The 20,674-nt window shown below is 35.6% G+C and overlaps 1 long non-coding RNA gene and 1 pseudogene across 1 annotated transcript; one reads left to right on the top strand and one right to left on the bottom strand.

Annotated features, from left to right (window-relative positions):
* Positions 1–3,703: 3,703 nt before the first annotated feature.
* On the bottom strand, positions 3,704–5,951 carry LOC116129436. The gene is made up of 3 exons (XR_004127922.1): positions 5,856–5,951; positions 4,092–4,151; positions 3,704–3,781 (listed from the first exon to the last, which is right to left on the bottom strand). It is a non-coding gene; the product is annotated as an uncharacterized LOC116129436 (long non-coding RNA).
* A 7,086-nt stretch (positions 5,952–13,037) lies between these two features.
* Positions 13,038–19,073, top strand: LOC116129525 (annotated as a pseudogene).
* Positions 19,074–20,674: the final 1,601 nt, after the last annotated feature.

Here is a 20,674-nt window from a genome sequence, read left to right as displayed (position 1 = left end):
TCTTGGATAATCAGAATGAGTACTAGTTCTTACTCCCAACCAGAACGTGAGGATACCTCTGATAATTTCTCTCTTCGTCATTTGCCATTGCTTCATGTCTGCCATAATCTATCTAAGTAACCATGGGAACTCCTGGAGGATGGGCGATCAGAATGTCTATATGAACCACTACCTCTACCATACTGGCTTAGACCAATCCCTGTCTAATTCCCTCTCGCCTCCCTCCTCTTGTCGATGTCAGAGGCTTTTGCAGGATCTTCCCTGAAAAGACTGGGCTAGAGCTCCGGTCATGTTTAGGACTCCCTATATACAAAGACATATATTTACACATAAAAATAACCAACGAGAATACTGACACAAAACAAGCTTCAAACTGCTTTGTGATCCTGGATATATGTCAATATCAGTTCATAAACAATCTCATTTTCAACCCATAGCATCACCGCACGACCAAGCCAAAGACCACTATTATTTCAGCAATAATTGCACTTCCAAGATAACCTTAATGAAAGTAATATATCAATCCAACTGTGTGATGGCAGCAATCTGTATGAGTTTTTATATCCAAAATACAAGTGACAACACCAAAGACTTATGTTATTCCTTTATTTTCACTATTAAAGTGTTGAAAACAAGAATCCACTTTAAATTCCAACACCAAAATCCATCTCAACTCCAGCAGATAACGAATATACGGAAACCTAGCACTGGTAATTCCCAACCATGCCCACAGAATAGGCCCATGGTCAGCTAAACTTGGTAACATTTTTTTTCTTCCCACTCCAACTAAAAATAACATCATGCTACCTTCTGCATTCTCCCACCCGCACATTGTCCTAAGTAAAAGCAAAACCATGACCAAGTTATGTACTCGAAAGTGCACTCAGCCACTGCGGAATTTTTTGGTCAAGAACTGTTCTACATTAATAATAATTACTTGTTAACATGCTCGCAGGATACTGACATAAACTCCAATTGTATTAGATCAAAGACCATGGAAAACTACATCAGACGAAGACGACCTGTTAACTGGAAACGAACGCCGATATTTCCATACAACCGCGCATCATTTAAGGGCTTGCGAAATGCTCCTTTTGCGTCCGCAGCATCTGGACGTGAAGAAGATTGCATCCTGTAAAACCCCAGAAGGAATCACATATTAAGCATCACAACTTAATAGCAAATAATCAAAAACACACCCAGAGCCCTAAACGACAAACCCTAACTAATAACACAACAATTAGAGCAAAAACAGAAACCCTTAACCATTGTGCCTTTGGGTTCCTTATTATTCAATTTGTACAAAAATAAATGGCGAAAATGGGTTAAAAAAAAAAAAAAAGGCAACTCTGTAATAAGAACACTTGATAACGTAATATTGATGAGATTGTATAAAATACTGTGAGAAAATGAATTAAAAAGAACCTGAAAAAGGTATATGGGGCTCAATTGAAAAAAATTGGTTCATTTAGTGAGTAAAATTGTATGGTTGATGATATTAGGTTAGGTGTTTGTTTGAATTTGATTTAGGGCTTTAAATAGCTACAAGAGGTGTGAGTTGAAATCGGAGAAGCTCAAACACACTGGGATTCTCTACGTGTTGAGTGTTCATTTGCTTTTTATAAGAATATAACAAACTGGGGAATAATATCTCATTACCATTACTACTTTTTTATATTTTGTTTGTCCCATATACCCCTTTGTTGCAGTAGATATTTTTTTTCAAAATCTTCCTCAAATTTATCTTTCATGTGCATGGAGTGGGAATTAGGCCTGGCCCAAAGGACTCGGCCCAAAAACCGGTCTTAGGACCAACCGACCCAAGGTAGGAGGGATTGGGCCAGGCCCAAGCGGTTCCTCCTCCAAGCCCGAGCCCAACCCTCTCCCCATTTCATTAAACCTTCGTAAAATATAAAACCTCCTATTTAAAAATTGCACTAATATGGGGGTTAAAATTTTTTACAAAAATATAAAAATAATAAATAAGACCCATCTGGGCCTTAAAAATCCACCCAAGACGACTGGTCCCAATTTGAGAGGGCCCTTGCCCACTCTCAATTATACATCTTCATTCTCTCATATTTTCAATGAGTTAACTACTTTTTATCACACAAATTTAACGACCATTTTTTATCCATTGACTTTTAAAATACATTTTATTACCAATTTATATTCTGTCGTCGTCCAAACGTTAGGGTTTTTTGAAGAGGAGGTCGAGAGTCTTAGTGGTAGAAAACTGGATTTGGTGGTTAAGATTGTTCAAATTTAATTAGGGATGGGGTTAGTTATGCAAATCCTAATCCATCAATGCCGACAATTGACAGAGTTGCAGATAAAGTTAAAAGGGTTTTAGTGGGTATAATCAAATAAAGAATAGTGATGGTGTAAATCGTAACGATGTCGAAATAAAAACAGCATATAAATTTGAGTAGTAAATAATATTTTAAAGTATTTGTGTGAAAAGTGTTATTAAGTCATTGTTTGGGTTGTAAAAGTCCCTTTACTCTTTTCAATCTCAATTGATATTTAATTTATCACAAGAATGTAAATGATAATGGTGATGTTGATTGCTATTGATACAATAGATGACTTTGTAAAACTATTATTACTCATAGCTAAATAAGGAATAATTAATTACATAAGGGTGAAGATATTGTAATTAACACACTAAACCACAAAAATCTACCCTATTGGCCTTCATTAATACAAGAATCCCCTCTTTTCTTTCTCACTCATAACCAGATAATTACAGCAAAAGTAAGCACTGCTGTTATGTGGTAGAATTTAGCATCTCTCCGGCCTCTACAAGTTCAATAAACTCTTCCAAATCCATTACTTTCACATTACATCCATCTTTAAACCGCGGCAACCGCACAACTGTTGCAACCCCCAGTAACATACCTGCACCATAATTGGGCATAATAGTAAACGATTTCACCCAGAACAAAATTAGAATGCATCGAGTTTTATGGTGAAAGAACAGTAAAGGACTGATGATATTAGAAACTTTCTGGAATAACTCTTCTTTTTTTGTTTCCCTATCAGGTGGATTAATTTTGAAAATATGATGGTCCAAGAATTTGATCACCCTGTATCATGTCATGAAAAAACCATGCATAGAATAATTAAGCTTGGCTGAAAATTATGAATATGGTAGCGTTGATGTATGTCTAGAAAATGAAATATAGGCTATACTAGAAATGCATGCTCCAAGAAATAATAGAAGGCTCAAGTTCTCAAGTCCTTTTCTTACCATTATCACCACTCCAGGTATCATGTTTAAATTCTTCTCCAGCTCAAAAGGGTTCTGTATCCCTTTGGAAAGCTGTAAAAAATATGAGCAGTTGAGTTATAGTCATAAGGATTGAAACTACAAGAACCTTTCGAAAACCTTATTTCCACTAAATAATACGAGGGAAAATCAAACACATGAGAACATACATACGTGTAAAGTTATGCCATGTTTATTTATGTCCAAGGCAAAGAAATGTGAGTTAGTGGAGGTGTGTGAGCGTGTGGGAGGGGAAGGCCGGGAGTTTCAAGTAGCGATAAAACAGTTTCATCATTCAGAGTTGACCAAGAAGAAGAGTCACATAGGGGATAAGGGATCTAGCTCCACAATTCAACCAAATCTGTGAGTCATTCTTAAGTTTGCACCTAATTTTCCTTTAGAGAAGAGAAAGACGATTAAAAAGCAACTTACCTCACATCTACCCACCACGTTACCAAGATCTGTGATCACAGGAGCCATCCTTCATCACAGCAGATCGAATTTCAGGAACTAAAACATGAACAGGAAAATGCCATTTAGGTAAATAACCTTGGGGAACCCTAGATAAGGGTTAATATTTCTCGTTTAGCATTCATTTTCACGTCAAGTTGCGAAATGAACTCCATGGCATATAACAGCACAAGGATAAATTAGAAAGGAAAATCTTGTCACTACAAATTGTCCCAATACATTGAGGGATTAAATGACAAGTCCTATAAAAACCTCCATATATTAATAAAGAGAAACAATCACATACTTTTAGAAACATAATTAAGAATGAATCACTTTATATGAATTCAATCAGCGATTTCAACACTACCTCCACCAAGAGCAACAAGCCTCCTCAAAACAGGTGATAAAGCAATGGAAGAACTTCAACCTGAAATGTCATCTAGTCAGCATTCTGAAACGATAGTATCATATCCACAAAACTTTCACTATGGAACACAAAGTGGAGAAAAAACTTTACATGGGACAGTCTCAGCACTTGTTTGCTAATGTGGTGGGGCTGTCCAATAAAATATTACCAAAGTATTGACACTTGTCCATAAAAAATTTAATCCTTAAACCTCTCCCCTTGTGGCCGGATAGCAAGTCCTTACCACTGGGGTTAACTATACCTAGAGGTCTTTGTTCGAGTCTCAGGAAAGCACCTACCACATTATCAATTACCTTGGTCCATTGAGCTTATAGGGCATTCCGTGGCCCTAAGGATAGACAGCGTTGGTTGACAATTGTGCCCAGATACCTCAGTTATTAAAAAAAATATTAAAAAATAAATTTAAACCCTAATATTAAATCAATTAACCACTTCTCTTAGTTTAAGGCTTTTAGCAGCTAAAGAAAATTTTGAACCCTATCCTACTTTCTCTCTTTCATCTCTATCATGCTGTTCTCTGCCTAAAGCCACCGTTCTTCTCAAAGTTGCTGTCATCCGTCAGGAGTCAGGCATCCACAAACTCCTATGTTTTCTAACCAAAATTTGGGATGCTGCTCAAACGGTTATTTGTTTCCGTATATAGGAACATAAAACATTTGATTTGTATGTTTCTTCCATTACTTAGTAATTCTTCCATAACAGAGAATAAATGTCATGACTAAAACACTTTTTCCAAGCTTCACTTTAATTTGGATTTTCCAGTCTGTATAATTGAGGTCTTGGATCTTATTTACTTTAATTGTAACACTAAACCTGTTTTAGATTAGCTGATGAAAGCCGATCCCCTGTAGTTGTAGTCTTTATTGGAGGAGTAACATTTGCAGAAATTGAAGCTATCCGTTTCTAGTGCACAGGTACACTATGGCTATCTGGCCTACTGGCGATTTCTCTATCGTTGACCTACCTGTTGACTTAAAGGGAAAATAACATTTAAATGTTTAAATTTCAATGCTTGAACAAGAAAGTGAAGGATAAGACATCAGGAATTCATGGCTGCTGGATGATGGCGAGTTGAATGGAGAAGGGCACACAAGCAGAGATCCGTTCAAGATTTTTGTTGTAGCTATGCCTAAAACATAGGAAAGTTCTTGAATCTATTATTATTTATGTTTAAAATTTTTTTGCCAAGTTCGACACTTACATATTTTATTGGACATCCTACTACAACAGCATGATGATGTGTGTGAGAATCCCACTAAGTTTTTCTCCTCAAAGTGATCAGATGACTTATACTTCTCGTTGATTTTTTCTGTCCACAATGACTCTCGTGTACTACTTGTGCAATTGAATTTGTGCTTTCTCATGCTCTAAAAGAATAAATATTGAAAAAAGAGGTCTCCAGTAAGTACTTCCGAATGTACAGAAGAGAGGAGTGGTTTGAATTCATAGTACCATTCTTTAACCATGAACTTAAAAGATAATACTAATTTTTTCCTTATTTCTACATGCAAGCTGTTCATACCAATATGGTACAATGTTGTTTTGAGGGGCTAAGTACTCGCAATAACTTATGAGTCATTATTAAATGAAGGTAAAAATGTAGTACATGTAATACTAAATGTCAAAGGTGATAGCAATAGACACCACGAGAACTCAATTAACAAAATCAAGCAAATTTGATTGCAATAAGGAATATGGACTGACCGCAACTGGAATGCTGCTACCAAGACATGAACAACCTTTGTATCTTCAGCCAATATCATACACGCCTTTGCCATGGAATAAATCACCTGTGTTTTAATACAGAATACTTAGCACAGTAGAATTAATGAAACATTCAATTGATTATTTTTCATTAATTCGTGCAATTCCTAGGCACATAGCAAAAAGTAGCCCCTAAGCATAACCTCACAAATCCTTACCAATGCGGATTTCCTAGCTCTCTAACTTATGCCCTTAGGACTTCATCAGGACACATTTTTTATTTAACATCTAATTGCGCATTTCTTCTTTCTGTAACATAATAGAGCAGGTTTACTAAAATATTCATCAAATACCCAAACTACAAACTATGAACTTATCGAATTATATATTAGCATCATTGTTAATGCAATTCATGCAGTTTAGCAACATAATGATAACAGTAAGACCAAGTGAAAGTTAGGTTGCTTCTTGAGCTTCTTAAGAATTTAAATTTATATATTATCCAACAGTTCTAGCGTCTCAAACTTATTTTATACATGACAAGTTAAAGAATCTAGCTTGAAAGCAATGCCATTGGGAAAATAACCTGATCAAGAAAGGGCAATACTATTCTATAAACTATGAAAAACTGCCAACAGCTAGCATATGCAAATGAACAGAGTGTAGCAACACAGACCTTTAAAACTTGAATTATATATACAAACAAGAAAATCAGCAGTTAAAAATGCTTCAAATAGAACTTGAAATGCTAGAACTTTCTACAACAGCAGGCCCTCGTCATCAAGCAAACAACTAACTGGTTTATTGATTAGAATAGTATTACCAAGAAAATATACTATCAAATGAAAATTTTCATTCAGTTACTAATTACCTTTTGCACATATGAACAGCTCCCCTGCACTGCCAAATAAGGATGATGTAAATACATTAAGTATATCAAGAGGTCAGGATTCGATTTCAGAAAGACAAACACAACAAGAGACATGAAGAAATTAAAACCTTCAATAAGTTTTTTATTGAAGTCCACTTCATCTACCTCACAAATACGATGTCAATGTCGTTAGCGTCATTCAAATCACCTAAAGTAAAGGCATCAAAAACACCATAGCGATGAAACAAATCCCAATAAATGCAACATATTTTTGATAGATAAAATAAAATATGGTCCCCAAAGAACCTGAACCTTACAGTTGTCATGCCAAACTGTCTAGCTATAAACGAGACTGGTGGTTTGCTCCTACACAACATATCCTTCAACTGCAAGATAATTTAAGAAGGCCAAAAAAAAAAACCTCAAACACTAAATCATATTTAACATATAAAAATGCTTGATTGTACACAGCATTGATGCATCTAGTGATGGGGATCAGGTCCACATCATCTAAACTCACAATTTATGAATACTTAGGAATCCAGCCTATCATTAAGCTAATAATGAAAATTGATTCTACATGTTTATTTTCGTTTTCCCTTTCCAGGGCTATAGAATTTTATTTTAAAATTCTTTCCTACTCCACACTCTTTTAACATGTGGTGTGTCATATAAATGATTTAGTTCCAATTGTTAGGTTTTCCATCAAGAGAAGAAAACTAAACAACCATTGCAAGCTTTATAATAATATTGCCACACACCTTCACAGTAACCCAATAAAAACCATCAAAGATAAGAAACTACAAGGAGGTTCCCTAGGAAAGCTGTGGCATATACCTCAAAAGCATAAATAAAAATTCAATTATTATTTAGAAAAAATAGGTCTACGAATTAGGCCTTAAGAAATTCAATTCAGTTTATATTTGTGCTTGAGGAAAGAGGGATGGGGCAGGGTATGTGGTAACACACACACAATAAAAAAAGGCCTGTTAATCCTTTAATTCTGCTGCTCTAATTGATAAAACTGTGACACAATGTGAAGATCATTAAGAAGCTAACCTTTCCTTCTCTAATTAGTTTTCCAAGCTCCTCAATGACGAGAGATAAGTACTTCCGTCCCAGTCCTATCACCATTCCAGATTTAACCATCTCCACAGCCCTCTTCGCAAGGACATCCTTAAAGAATCCTGCACTGCAGCAGTAACTATTGAAAGGTTACATACATGACACTTAAATTTCTAGGGTTGTAATCAACAAAGGAAAAAGAAAGTACAAAGAAAGTAACACAAACAGGTTACGACATAACCATTTGAAAACCAGTCAAGAGACTACAAATGCATTTTATTAAACAACAGATCATAGACTTTAGCAAGAGCTTGGAAATTTAACATGATAAATGATTCCAACATTTAGCATCCCCTGATATAGAAAAAGTTCTGTGGACAAAAAACATACAAACAAGCAAGAAAAATATATAAATATGCTTGTTGATTTGCTAACTGCCTTTGATAGTTAAATTACCTCCACTGCAATCTCTGATTTTTAGGCTTCTCAATAGAGGACAAAATACGTACCTTGGAAATTTTTACAACAACTTAAACTAATCATTTATCTTAACAAACATCCTGCTTAAATCAACGAAAAAGAAAAAAAGTGCCTTTCACAAACCATAAAAAAATGATCACCTGATGGTATAGTATCAATGCTCCAATGTTCACCATCAATAGATTGAGAGTCTTGGTGCATCACTTTCTTTGCCTGTTCTTTAGTCTCCTGTCTCTTTTTCATGCGAGAACCTCCACTTTTCTTTTGTTGTTACGTTGCAACTTCCTGACTCAAGTCATGATTATGTTCAAGAACCACACTGCAGACATGGATCTGTCCATCAGGATCTACTACAACGTTGATCTTAGCTTTGCAATTTGTTTTGCATCTGCCTGAATGAACCTTTTTATTTGCAATGCTTCTGTTTTTGCCCGACTGAGCACATGCAAGTATGAAGTACGTTAACTTCCCATCATCACCACACTCGAGCTTCTTCGCATGATGCCAAAACCTTGCCGCTGACATACTTGATGTAATAATTACGGACTTCTTCTTGGAAGGAAAAAAACCATTCCGACATGGGGGTGGTTCTACTTCTTCATCTCCATTTAACACTCCTTCAACACCAGGCTCATCTACCTTGGCACCATCAACTCTCTCATTACCAGAAATACCGCTGTATCTTTGGTCAACATTAAATTTACAGCAGAATGCCTTCCATCTCCTGTGATTTTTTTTGATTTAAAAAAATAAATCAAATGAGCAGACTTTTTAAGAAATAAAATAAATGGCTTATGGCATAAAACACTAAAATCAATCTCCCTACACTATCCATATGCAAGAATATTAGGAAAAACAAGCTGTGAAAAAAATAACCAACACATGATCACATTTGCATATTGCCATCAGTCTTAAATTCTTAACTGAAATCTATCGCAGAGCTTTATGGCAAATGCTATCTCATTTCCAAATGATAAACTGTAAAACCAATGGACGCTTACAACACCTAACCCCAAACTTAATAAGAAGAATTCTGAAAGCATACCTACCTTCATCCAGTAACTCAGAATCTCGAGTTTTGGCAGGAACCCAGAAATTTAGTAATTGAATATTTTCAGATTTTATAAAAGTTGGATTTATACTGCATTTTGTATTATTGAATCAAGTTGGCAACATTTGGCACATTGTGGAAATTAAACAGCAATGATTGAATTAAATTAAAAAAATAAAAATTAAGAGAATGAAGAGAGACCTGGTACTAGTCTTAATGTTGAAGGAGACTCAGGATTATTGATGACCCACTCGGCTGTCAAGACACGACAGTCCCATCGTTTAAAGCCCGATTTGTTCAGGTAATATATCTGTGGATACTATCATTGTACACCTCTGTGTTTGCGTTATTAAAAGAGTTAACTAAAGTATAACCAAAACTTGAGGGGCTAAATATGACCAATTTTTTTGAAGGGATACCTTTGATTCCAACCATCCATATAATGCCCAAAATACCCTTACCCCCAACCTTTGACTACTTAAACTATTTAACACATTTTCATACAAATTTCTCTATATTTCAATCCATAAAAGTCACTTAAAATTAGTTAAACATCTCCCATTTGAAACGTGTAAACACTATATTCAATAAGGTCATCGATTTGAATAATATTTTATGTTTCACACAATTTTTTTTTAAAAGTGGTGTGATTTTTTTGATGAATGTGATGGTATATTTTTAAGGTTTTGGTAGATTTTTATAACGTATAAATTTTTTTATTAATGTTCATTTCTCATGTATATCCTTTTGATGTTGTGAAAATTGTGCAAATAGGATGCATGCGGTAAATGGTGAGAAAATGAAAAGAATATCAGTTAGTGCAAATTTTCTCAATCAATGCAAAATTTTCACACTAATTAGATCATGCATTCGCATAGACCATTAATGTGAAATTTCTTAATCAGTCGCAAATTTCACACGAACCAAATTGTTTTGCCAATTAGTGCGAAATTTTTTCACGAACTAGTATAAATTTTGCACTAATCAAATGGTTTTTACTACTTAGTACGAAAAATTCACGCTAACTAAACAATTGAACACTATTCCCCAGTCGTGTGAAATTTTCGCACTAATTGATTCAGGATACACAAACTTGGTTTTAGTTATGTTTTTACTTTTTTCTTATATAATCTTTTAACCATATAACTCATATGTATGTTATTTGAATCTCAATCATTTACATGGAAAATATTGTTGCTTTGGTTGTTTACGGAGAGAATGAAGATGGTTGATGGCACTATTGTGAATTTAATCTACAATTGCCTATTGCCAATTAACTCTTACTTCTATGTTAATTGTTCCAACATATATATATGTAGTGTTTTTTTAATCAAAGCTTAGGACCATAATTATTTGACTTGATTAATCATGTTAGTTAATATATATGGCCTAATCCTACTATATTTTAAGATACGGCTAATTAATTCTGCACCTCATGTGGCAAAATCTCACAAAAACCCCTTAAATTGTCACGACATCCACAACGTTATATCCTTTCCGACCTTTCCTTAGGCCCCCAAATTATACTTTAAAAACTGACACGTAGATCCCTGCACCTGGGCTGCATGCCGCGGCATGTGTCCCTTTCATGCCGTGGCATCAGGTCTCTGGCCTGATCCCCTTTCCCTTCTTCTCCAACCCCAACATTCACTTCATAAATGCTAGTAAAACACCTTCTCACAATTCATTCGTACTACCGACATGCAATAAGCAAAACAGTTTTCTGGGATTACACCAATTGTGAACCTAAACTGCAACATTTTAATGTAAGTAAAGGGACAAAATGCATAGATCTAATTATTCACAATTTTTCTCATAATAGATTGTGGTAAATATCGTATATGTATTTTTTGTCTGATTCATGTATTTTGTGAAAGCATGGTGCTCTTTTTCCCTTTGTGGGCAGGCTTTAGTGCAGAATTAAAACTTTGTTGATATACAGCTCTCAGAGTGGTTGAAGGCAAAGAGAGGCTACCTGGCAAAGCATCCAGAAGGCAGAAGATCCCAAAAAAGAGATATTACTTTCTACAGTGACTTAATCAAATCAGCAAACTATTTATTAGTTTAAGAGTATAATCACGTCACCTGATAGTGATCTACACATATAGGAAGTTTCATGTCTCCTTCCTTACATTAATATTTTACTTATACGGCACTGTCCAAAGATAAAATCCTACAAGTTTTCTAATTGTTGTTTATAATTCTTATACAGATTTACACAACCTCATCAAAGAGTTGATAAGATAAAACCAAATAAATTAAATGGTAGTGGTAGTGGTAAAGCCCCCTGATAATGCTGGTGGGTGATACTGATGAGAGAGGCCCTCCTCAGTTTGAAACAAACATTTGTCTCCTCACCCCTTCCTTTAATACAATCCTGCTCAACTTATTACATTATATATATTATAAGATAATGTTTTTTTTTTTTTTTTTTTTTTTTTTTTTTGTGACTAGGGATGTCCGGGTCAGTTTACGCGCACCTCAATTAATCCAGAGCCTTGAAATTGACTATCAATAAGCCCTTTGATGGCCCCCCTATGGGGCATGTGAAGTACTCACACATCTTTTACTGTTAGTCCCCATTGATATTATAAAAGACAAGTTTTCTTCATAATTAAGGTTGTTTGAACTATATCCAAATATGAACCTGAGAAATTTCAAAGGCACAATTTCTTTACTTTTAGAAGAAGGAAATCTTGATTTATTAACAGAGAAAAAGTTGATTATTGCTACTTTCCAAATTTTGTTGATGGTATATATTTTCACAGAAAAATAATCAAAGTAGACAAACAGAGAATAAGTTTTTCAGATTGGCTACAAAGTGTGGAAAAAATTATGGACCACATCACCTTAACTTCCTCTTACTTAACTTCCGTGGACCCAAACGCCCATTTCATATTCAATTTGACAACAGAACCGGCCATTACAGCCAAAACAATATTCATGTCGATTAGATACTTTTCTTCACTAAAGATCATCCAGTCACAATTTATTTACAATTTACACTAAGCGAGGTCAGAATCAAACACTCTGTCACCTTTCTTGTAGCGTGGAACTTGATCTTTCCACATATTCCTTCTCTTAACAAACTATTCCCATCCATCTTCTCAATCTTAATTCTCATGCCCCCTCAACACCTTTCAACCCTTTAATGGCAAGAAAAAAGTCCAGAGCTTCCACCACAGATGAATTATCGATAATAAAAGCAGCTGCATGGGCGTGGTACCAACACGGGTCCGGCTCGAGGGGACCTATGGGCGAATTCGACATCACAGACGAGACAATGCGAAAACCTTCACTTTACAACTGGAAGCCATGAAAATCACAGAGGAAGAATCATAGTAACACACACACCTCCTCTCAGAGTTCGAGTCCAGTCCATGATAATAAATCTCTTCTTGATCCTTACGAGATTGAAAGCATTTCCAAACGGCTGGATCAATTTATTGAAAACTCTAGTGCAACAAGTTTTATGATATGGAAAAAGTTTCAAGGGATGGTGATCATGACAGTGGTGGGAAGTTAGGAAGAAAAAGTCTAACAAATTGGAGGGTTTTGGCAGCCAGTTTTGGTGGGGAAAGGAAGATATTGCGGCGAGACACAAGGTTTGTGGGGGGAAACGGCCGCCGGAAAGGGTGTAGCGGTGGTTAAGTTGACAAGTTGCAGGCCACGCGTAACCCATGCCTAATAATAATTTTGTGATTGGGTTTCTGGTATGGCATATAAATTGGATCTACTGTACATGTGCAACTGTATTTCTGGAAACTGTGCTTCAATTAATTACGCGAGTTGATATATCTTCTATCATGATGTACATTCTGATCGAATTTATAGTTTACAATTAGATTTGTTGATTATAATAATCATTTTTATCAAAGATTTGTGCTTATATATTTACTTGGAGAAGCTGATAGTAGAAACCTTGTAAATGAAGTACTAAAAACAAAACAGAAAAGTTAGGGCATACATAAGAAAGACTTGTATATTTAAAAGAGTTTTAAAGATTGCATTTGAAATCATATATTCATTTTTATTAAAATATTCCTTAGATTCCAAAGTTGTCTTTTGGCTTTAATCTTCTAAAACATTAATTTGAAATTGAAAGAAGGCACACTATCAAAAATTGCCGAAAAATACAATTTCTGCCTGGGCAGGCTTTCTCCAGCGCGAAGTTTTCGCTGCATATTGTCTATAATTGACATAACTGAACCATTATATATATATATTTCATTACTATAATTGACGATCCACGAACCTTAATCGGCTTACACTTTTGACACTGCAATGCAAGGGTACAAATTAATAAGCCAAAATTTCATATGGTTATCGAATTTATGGCAATTAGGTGTACAATGTTTTCCACGCAGCACACGTGGTGATGTCTTATGTATTGTCTCTTGTTTGATAGGAACTTTGTGCGGGTAAAAGGAATCATCAATCCATATCACTGAATTTGGTGGGAACCAACTCAGATAGCCGATGGTGCCCACACTTTATGTGGTTGCATGAAAGGGCAAACCAGTGAGTATTTCTACTGAATTAACCTTAGTTCGATCTTTGTATTTGGCCAAGAAGCGAAAAGATAAAAGGGTAACATCAATATATTTTTCACATGTCATATAACAAATATTGGAGGATTCTAAACGTACGTATCCAATGTTTCTCAATTGCATAAACTTGAACTGCAGCCTAACATATCAATTAGTTTGTGCTCTCATCGTAACTATCGAGAGTTAAGTTAAGATTACTTATGATAAACTACTTTGATCATTCGTTGGCTGATACTGTGCGTTAAAAGGGTTCTAAAAAATCAAAACAGTTCTATTGTCAGGGTAAAGTCTGTGTTTAATATTGTTGAGACGAGAAGTTCCGGCTATTTATTGTGACAGTACTGTTACCATCTCTAAATTGATGGCAGTTACACCGCAAACTTTTCTAAATAAATTTTCATTTGAATTTGAATTTGAGAAACGCATGGTTGTTGACCTAGGGTATTACAACTTGATATGAATTTAAGTTAATTTATTCTGCCGATTCCACCAACCTGATCTATATCATTTTTCTCTTGCTAGCTAGCTTGCCCTTATTTGAACTTCTGGTTGTACCCTTCGAACTTGATGATTAACAAGGTTTTCCTTGTAACTAATCACGGTTTAATTAGGTTTTCTACTCTATATGCTAAAAGCACGTTTCTGGAACAAATAACCTCACCCCAAATATAATCCCTAATGTTTTTTTGAAACAATCAAGAAAATCTGATTGAAAATGAAGAAAGGCGTAATTCATTTGACCCCTTAGGTTTTCCGAAATTACAACAACACATTCTGGTATGAAATTACCTTAAACCCCCCATCCATCCTCGTATTTGACTTCATCTGTAATTTCTAAAACTCCGTTGGCTTCAAGGCGAAATTACTCCAACCAAAAAGTGCCATATTCGTCTCCGTGCAACCCATCTGCTTGAACACTCAATCCATGGCCCACTCAAAATCCCAGAACCCTTTCTGTCACACTTCAAGGAACTTTCTTTCTTCAACTACTCTTCTTGGTACTCACCCCCTCTCCTTACATGACGACCCCTTCTCACAACAATTTCTGAAGCAATCAAAACTTCAGCGACAACACTGACACTTCTTCACTTAAAATATCCTCCCTTCTCTCACTCCCTCTCATCTGTCACACCTTATCAACCACAACCCTCACTCTCTTTCCCCCACCTCTCTCTTTTCCTTCTTCAACTTCCTCTCTTCACAGCCTCACTTTCGCCTCACGCTACAATCCTATTGTGCAATGATTCATTTTCTTATTGCCCATAAAATGCTCTCTCAAGCCCAACGTCTTTGGGAAGGGCTCAAGTTCTAAAACTTTTTCTTCGATTTTGGAAACTAGAGGTACCCTTTGTCTGATTTTTTTGTTTTTGATCCTACGATGATTGTTTATACGGATTTAGGGTTTGTAAATGATGCTGTTCAGTATTTTAGGTTCGTAAGAAGCATAATTGTCGTATTCCTGTTAATGGTGTAGCTGTTTGCTTGATAGAATGATGAAACGAGCTGTCTATGGTGACTTGGGGGTTTTATTTGGAGATTTTGGATTATGGTATAAGCCAAGTGTGTACATTTTCAATGTTTTGATGCATAGATTGTGTAAAGAAGGTAAAGTTAAGGATGCCAATGGTTTTGATGAGATTAAGAAGAGGGGTTTGCGTGCGACGGTTGTAAGTTTCAATACTATAATGGGTATGTAAAGCTAATATTTAGAGGTATTTAGGTTGAAGAGTGTCATGGTGGAGAGGGAATGCAGCCAGATGTTTACACTTATAGCGTTTTGATCAATGCATTGTCTAAGAGAGAGGTTTAGATTGTAAAACCCCTTCTATTATAATATATAATTCCCTTTGGTTTGTTCATAAGGATTAATGAGGACTTTTCTGTCAAATTTTAAAGTTTGGTTGGGGATGAAACGAAGAAATGGAAACTGTTGGGTTTCCAGTGTGTAGGGCACAAAATCTGGAGGTTTTTGTAGATAAGAGAATTTGGGGCCTGCTGTAAAAAAAAATTTTTGTTTTATATAAATTTGGGCTGCTCACCCAAAGAAGAAGAAGAAAGTTGAGAGAAGAAAACCGAGAGAAAGGAAGAGAGAGCAGGGAGAAAAGAAAATAAGGAAGAAACGATTCGGCCGAGAGGAGGAGGGAAAAGAGAGAAAAAGGGAAAGAAAAAGATAAATGAGGGAGAGAAAGTGAGGTGAAAGAAAGGATGATGCTTGAGCAACTGGGCATTTCGGGTTGAGCTGAATTTTTTGTGAGTGGATCTAAATTGTTTTCTTGAAAAACTTATACCTTGTGCATGTCGAGATATGATTATGTTTATGGGCTTTGCTTAAATTTCTATTCATTTGTGTTTTGTGACATATTGTTTTTGTGGGTCGGCTGGTGTGTTAGGATGTGTTGGTGCCAATATTGCTGTTATTGGAGGTTGCTGGCTTATACTGCTGCATGGTTTCGGTTGAATTCGGAAGTTATGTTATGGGAGTGAAAACTTGTTTAACTTACCTTTGCATGTCACAGCTGGACAAGTTTTTTGTGTAAATATTTTACTAGATGTTTCAGAGGGATGAATTTCCATGTTGAGTGTCATGCAATGCATTTTATAACTCTCATGATAATAAGCTTTTTGACATATGTAATTTTGAGTTGGAAAAAGACTTGTAGGAAGAGTTTGGTTTTGGTCTTTTTTTTTAGTGGACTGCTACTTGGGGTTGGAATGGATGGGTCATGAAGAGTGAATGGTTTGCATTAAGTTGTTGGATGGGTCCATGGTCCGATAAGTGTTGAGTTCTTACTTTTCATTTGTTGACCATGTCTTCTGATTCTTATCTTTCTTGGGTTATTATTTAAATCACTCTTCATCTTTGATGTTTTGATGTGTTATTGTAGAAATGCCTTAATATTGTTTTATTGACCAGATTAAAAAGGAATTATGTTCACATGTGTGTCGGATTAATGCGTGGTATATGATGTTGTGGTAATTTGAGTCTGGGTTAAAATGTCAGTTCTGAAACATGTTAAAAATGCAGTTTCACCCTTGTATGTGATTTTTGAACATTATGTCATATATGCATGATTATAACACTTTGTAATATCCTGACTTATATGTTACTTGAGATATGAATGAGATGTTTGGGTGGTGCTACACCACCCTACGAAGTACCCATCCCCAGTTTCAGGCTCTGCCCATGCATGCAGGATTCACTGGGTATTGAGATATTCGGTCTTCAGGCTCTGCGCATGCGTATTGAGATATTTAGTGCTTTTGTCTGGGCGTTGATTTTTGTCCGTCAGTATTGAATGGTTTTCTTAGGCTCTGTCCACGCTGATAGTCTTGCCGGGTATTAAGATGTTTTTCCCAGCTCTGCCTGTGGTGAGATGCCCCAGGTATCGAGATTTTCCCCAGGGTACTAGTTGTGGTGAGAACCTTTATATCAATTTACTGTTTCGGAACGGATATCGTTTAAAGTTTTCAGATACCACCCTACAGTTTTCAGTATCAATTAAGTATTTCAGTTTTCAGTATTTGATGGTTAGTTGGATTAGTTTTGAACATTCAATGTTTGAGCATTATTTAATAGAAACATTGTCTTTAGAAGCATAGCATTTCGCTATCTTTAAGTTCTCGTAAAATTTTCAGCATTTGTCGTGATGAGCTAGGATTCAGAAATTGTTGTCAGTTAATTGATCAGATTACAATACTTAGAACAATTAGAATGAGTTATGCATATACATAATGATTGGCTGCCACCATATCATGTTCAGAAATCATTTTGTTTCAGTAACATAAGAACCAGTGCATGCCATAACTTTTGTTTGACGAATGTTTTGCAAACTCCCCTTTCCCCACCAATGAGTATTCCGCTCACCCCTTTTCAAAAATGTTTTCCTCCCCCCAGGTTTACAGGGAGATCGTGCCAAGCAGTGAGTCACCGTTCAAGTTTGTGCCACGCGTCGACGTCTTTCTATGTAAGTATGTGATTATGGCTTATATTCCAAAAATGGACTTCTGTTTTCTATAATAGTCTTATGTTTTTGCTATAATTACACAAGACTTGATATTTTGTTTCTAGATTTTTCGTGGATATGCATTTATGTTTTCCAAACTTCCTAAATATGTTTATTACCTATTCATACTTGTATTTCTAATTACATTTTCGTCGGATTATTTAGCATAGTTATTCTGAAAAACACGATTTCAGTTTCACAGTTTTCCCACACGACACATCTGGTCATCCAAGTCTTGTGGGAGCGCTCGGATCCTATGGGATGAGGAAGGTCGGGATGGGTCTGTCATTAGATGATGCGAAATTGCTTTTTGATGAGATGTGTGGAAGAGGACTGGTCCCAAATGATGTTACTATACTATCTTGATTGATGGGCATTGTAAGAATGGGAGGGTTGACTTGGCCATGGATATTTAGGCAAATTTTGAGAGGTTTGAAGCCTGATTTGATAATGTATAATACGCTCATCAATGGCCTTTCCAAGAATGGGATTTAAAGGGAGCAAGGTAAGTAATTGATAAGATGTATGCAAGGGGTTTTAAGCCTGACAAATTACATATGCAACGCTCATAGTTGGTTTCTGCAAGGAGGGTGATTTAGAATCAGCCTTTGGTGTTAGGAAAGAAATGATTGAAAGAGGGATCAAGCTTGACAATGTAGCCTTCGCAGCTCTTATATCAGGACTTTGTCGAGACGGGAATGTAACAGAGGCTGAAAGAGCATTGAGGGAGATGCTCAAGAAGGATTGAAACGGGATGATGCTACATATACTATGGTCATTGATGGATTTTGCAAACTGGGGAATGCTAAGATGGGTTTTAAGTGCTGAAGAGAGCAGTGTGATGGGCATGTACCAAGTGTGGTAACCTATAATGTGCTAATGAATGGGCTCTGCAAACAGGGGCAGCTTAAAAATGCTAATATGCTCTTGGATGCTATGCTTAATCTAGGGGTGGTTCCAGATGACATTACATATAACATTCTATTAGAGGGTCATTGCAAGCATGGAAACCAGAAGATTTGATAAACTACGAAGTGGGAAGGGCTTGTATTGGATTATGCTTCTTATACCTCACTTGTCAATAAAACATTGAAAGATCGGCAGAATAATGATGTATTGTGTCTTAAACCAGTTGTCGGTTGTGCCATTGGGAAAAAATTTGAAAAAAATGTTGTACTAACCGGTTTTCTGTTCTGAGTTTGCAGGAACAGAAAGAGAGGATGTTAATCCGAGTATTGTTTTGAATTTGTAGAGACGAAGGGAAGAGGCTAGACAAGCTTTGGAGTTGGGAAGCTGTGTTAGAACAGAATGAAGGCTTTGATATCATGTCAGAGTTTGAGAAGAAGAGAAGGCAAGAGAATCAGGAAGATCTGCCAGGTGATTGCCAACAAAGAGAAGAGTTTCAGAATTATTTTCTGTGTATTTGTATTGAGTATTACACTTGTACATAACCCTATTTATACAAAAAAATGTAAATATAAGTAAGGAAATACAATTATGTGATTAATGTGATAAGAAGGATTCTTAGAAGTGATTTGTGTAATTGAAGATTGGATGAGATTGAGCCTTATTCCAGCATTTCATCATGGCTTGATTCTAGCATTCCATATTCATCACAATTAGATAGTGATCTGGAGATATGAGCTTAAACGACAAAAAATTTCGTCACCTAAAACCATGAATTCATCGCTAATTCTGTCTTGAATCCATTTTCTTGCAGTGATTTGCGAATGAAGATCTACCCTGTTAATATCAAGATTTCAAACAATACTTTGAACTCAACTCACAACTTATGCACCAGAATTTTCAAGATCAATTTTCCAAGTAACGAGACTGTTGGAAGGCCATCAGTTGTCACCATTTTCACCATCTCATGCTAATTTTCTCCTATTTTTTCTTTCTTCCAGTCCAGACAAGACCAAAAATATTTTTCTAAATATTGTTAATTTTGAAATATTTAATTTATAATTCTTCTTATTTTAAAATTTAAGGTCTTTTGTTTTTCCTTCCTGAGTTAATTTTAACACCAAAATAGATGGTAGGGGAGTAAGCGGCTAATCATAGGGGTAATATTTTTTTTTTTTTTTTTTAATGTTAAAGGCGTTAAGTGAAAAAACCCCTCTCAACGGAAGCTAAAAGAATGGGGTGTTGTATTAACCTAATGATCTTTTTTATGTACCTATGAAATGTTGAAACCTCAAGGGAGATCAGTGTAATTAACTCATATATAAATAATTAAGAGATAGTGTTTTATATCCAAAATCATTCATCTCCTTTTAAAAAAAAATCCGGAATTTATTACTGCAATTTAAACTTTTAAACCACCTCTTGTGGCATGATAGAGTAATGATGGATTGAAGAGTTAAAAGACCAGGGAGTCTTGGGTTCAAGTTATAGTGGGGCAAGGGGTGGCCACAGTTACCAAACCTTGCGTTTCCCATTAAAATTAAGATAAGATTTTCTATTGATAGCATCATGAATATAAACAGAATCTAGAGATCGTCATTGTCATTAGCTCACCGCATATTTTCTTTTAGAAATCAATTATCAACTACAAATGAGCATTATATATATATATACACACCCACTATGTTATTGTTGAAAAATGGAGATGTTGTTTTCGGTGGGACTCTCTATCCAAATTGTGCCAAAGGTGGACTTCCCTTAACTTAGGTTTTCTTTTTTATTTTAATTATGTATAAGAATGATATTATTTGGATAGTTGAAAATGACATAAATCATCCTTATGATTTTGGACTTTCTCATATTAATATTATGAAAGCAACATTTCCTTAGTT

The sequence above is a fragment of the Pistacia vera genome, unplaced genomic scaffold (assembly GCF_008641045.1).
Source record: "Pistacia vera cultivar Batoury unplaced genomic scaffold, PisVer_v2 Contig212, whole genome shotgun sequence".
Lineage (NCBI taxonomy): Eukaryota > Viridiplantae > Streptophyta > Magnoliopsida > Sapindales > Anacardiaceae > Pistacia > Pistacia vera.
Note: the sequence above shows the minus strand (reverse complement) of the source record. Positions and strands in the feature narration are given on the sequence as shown.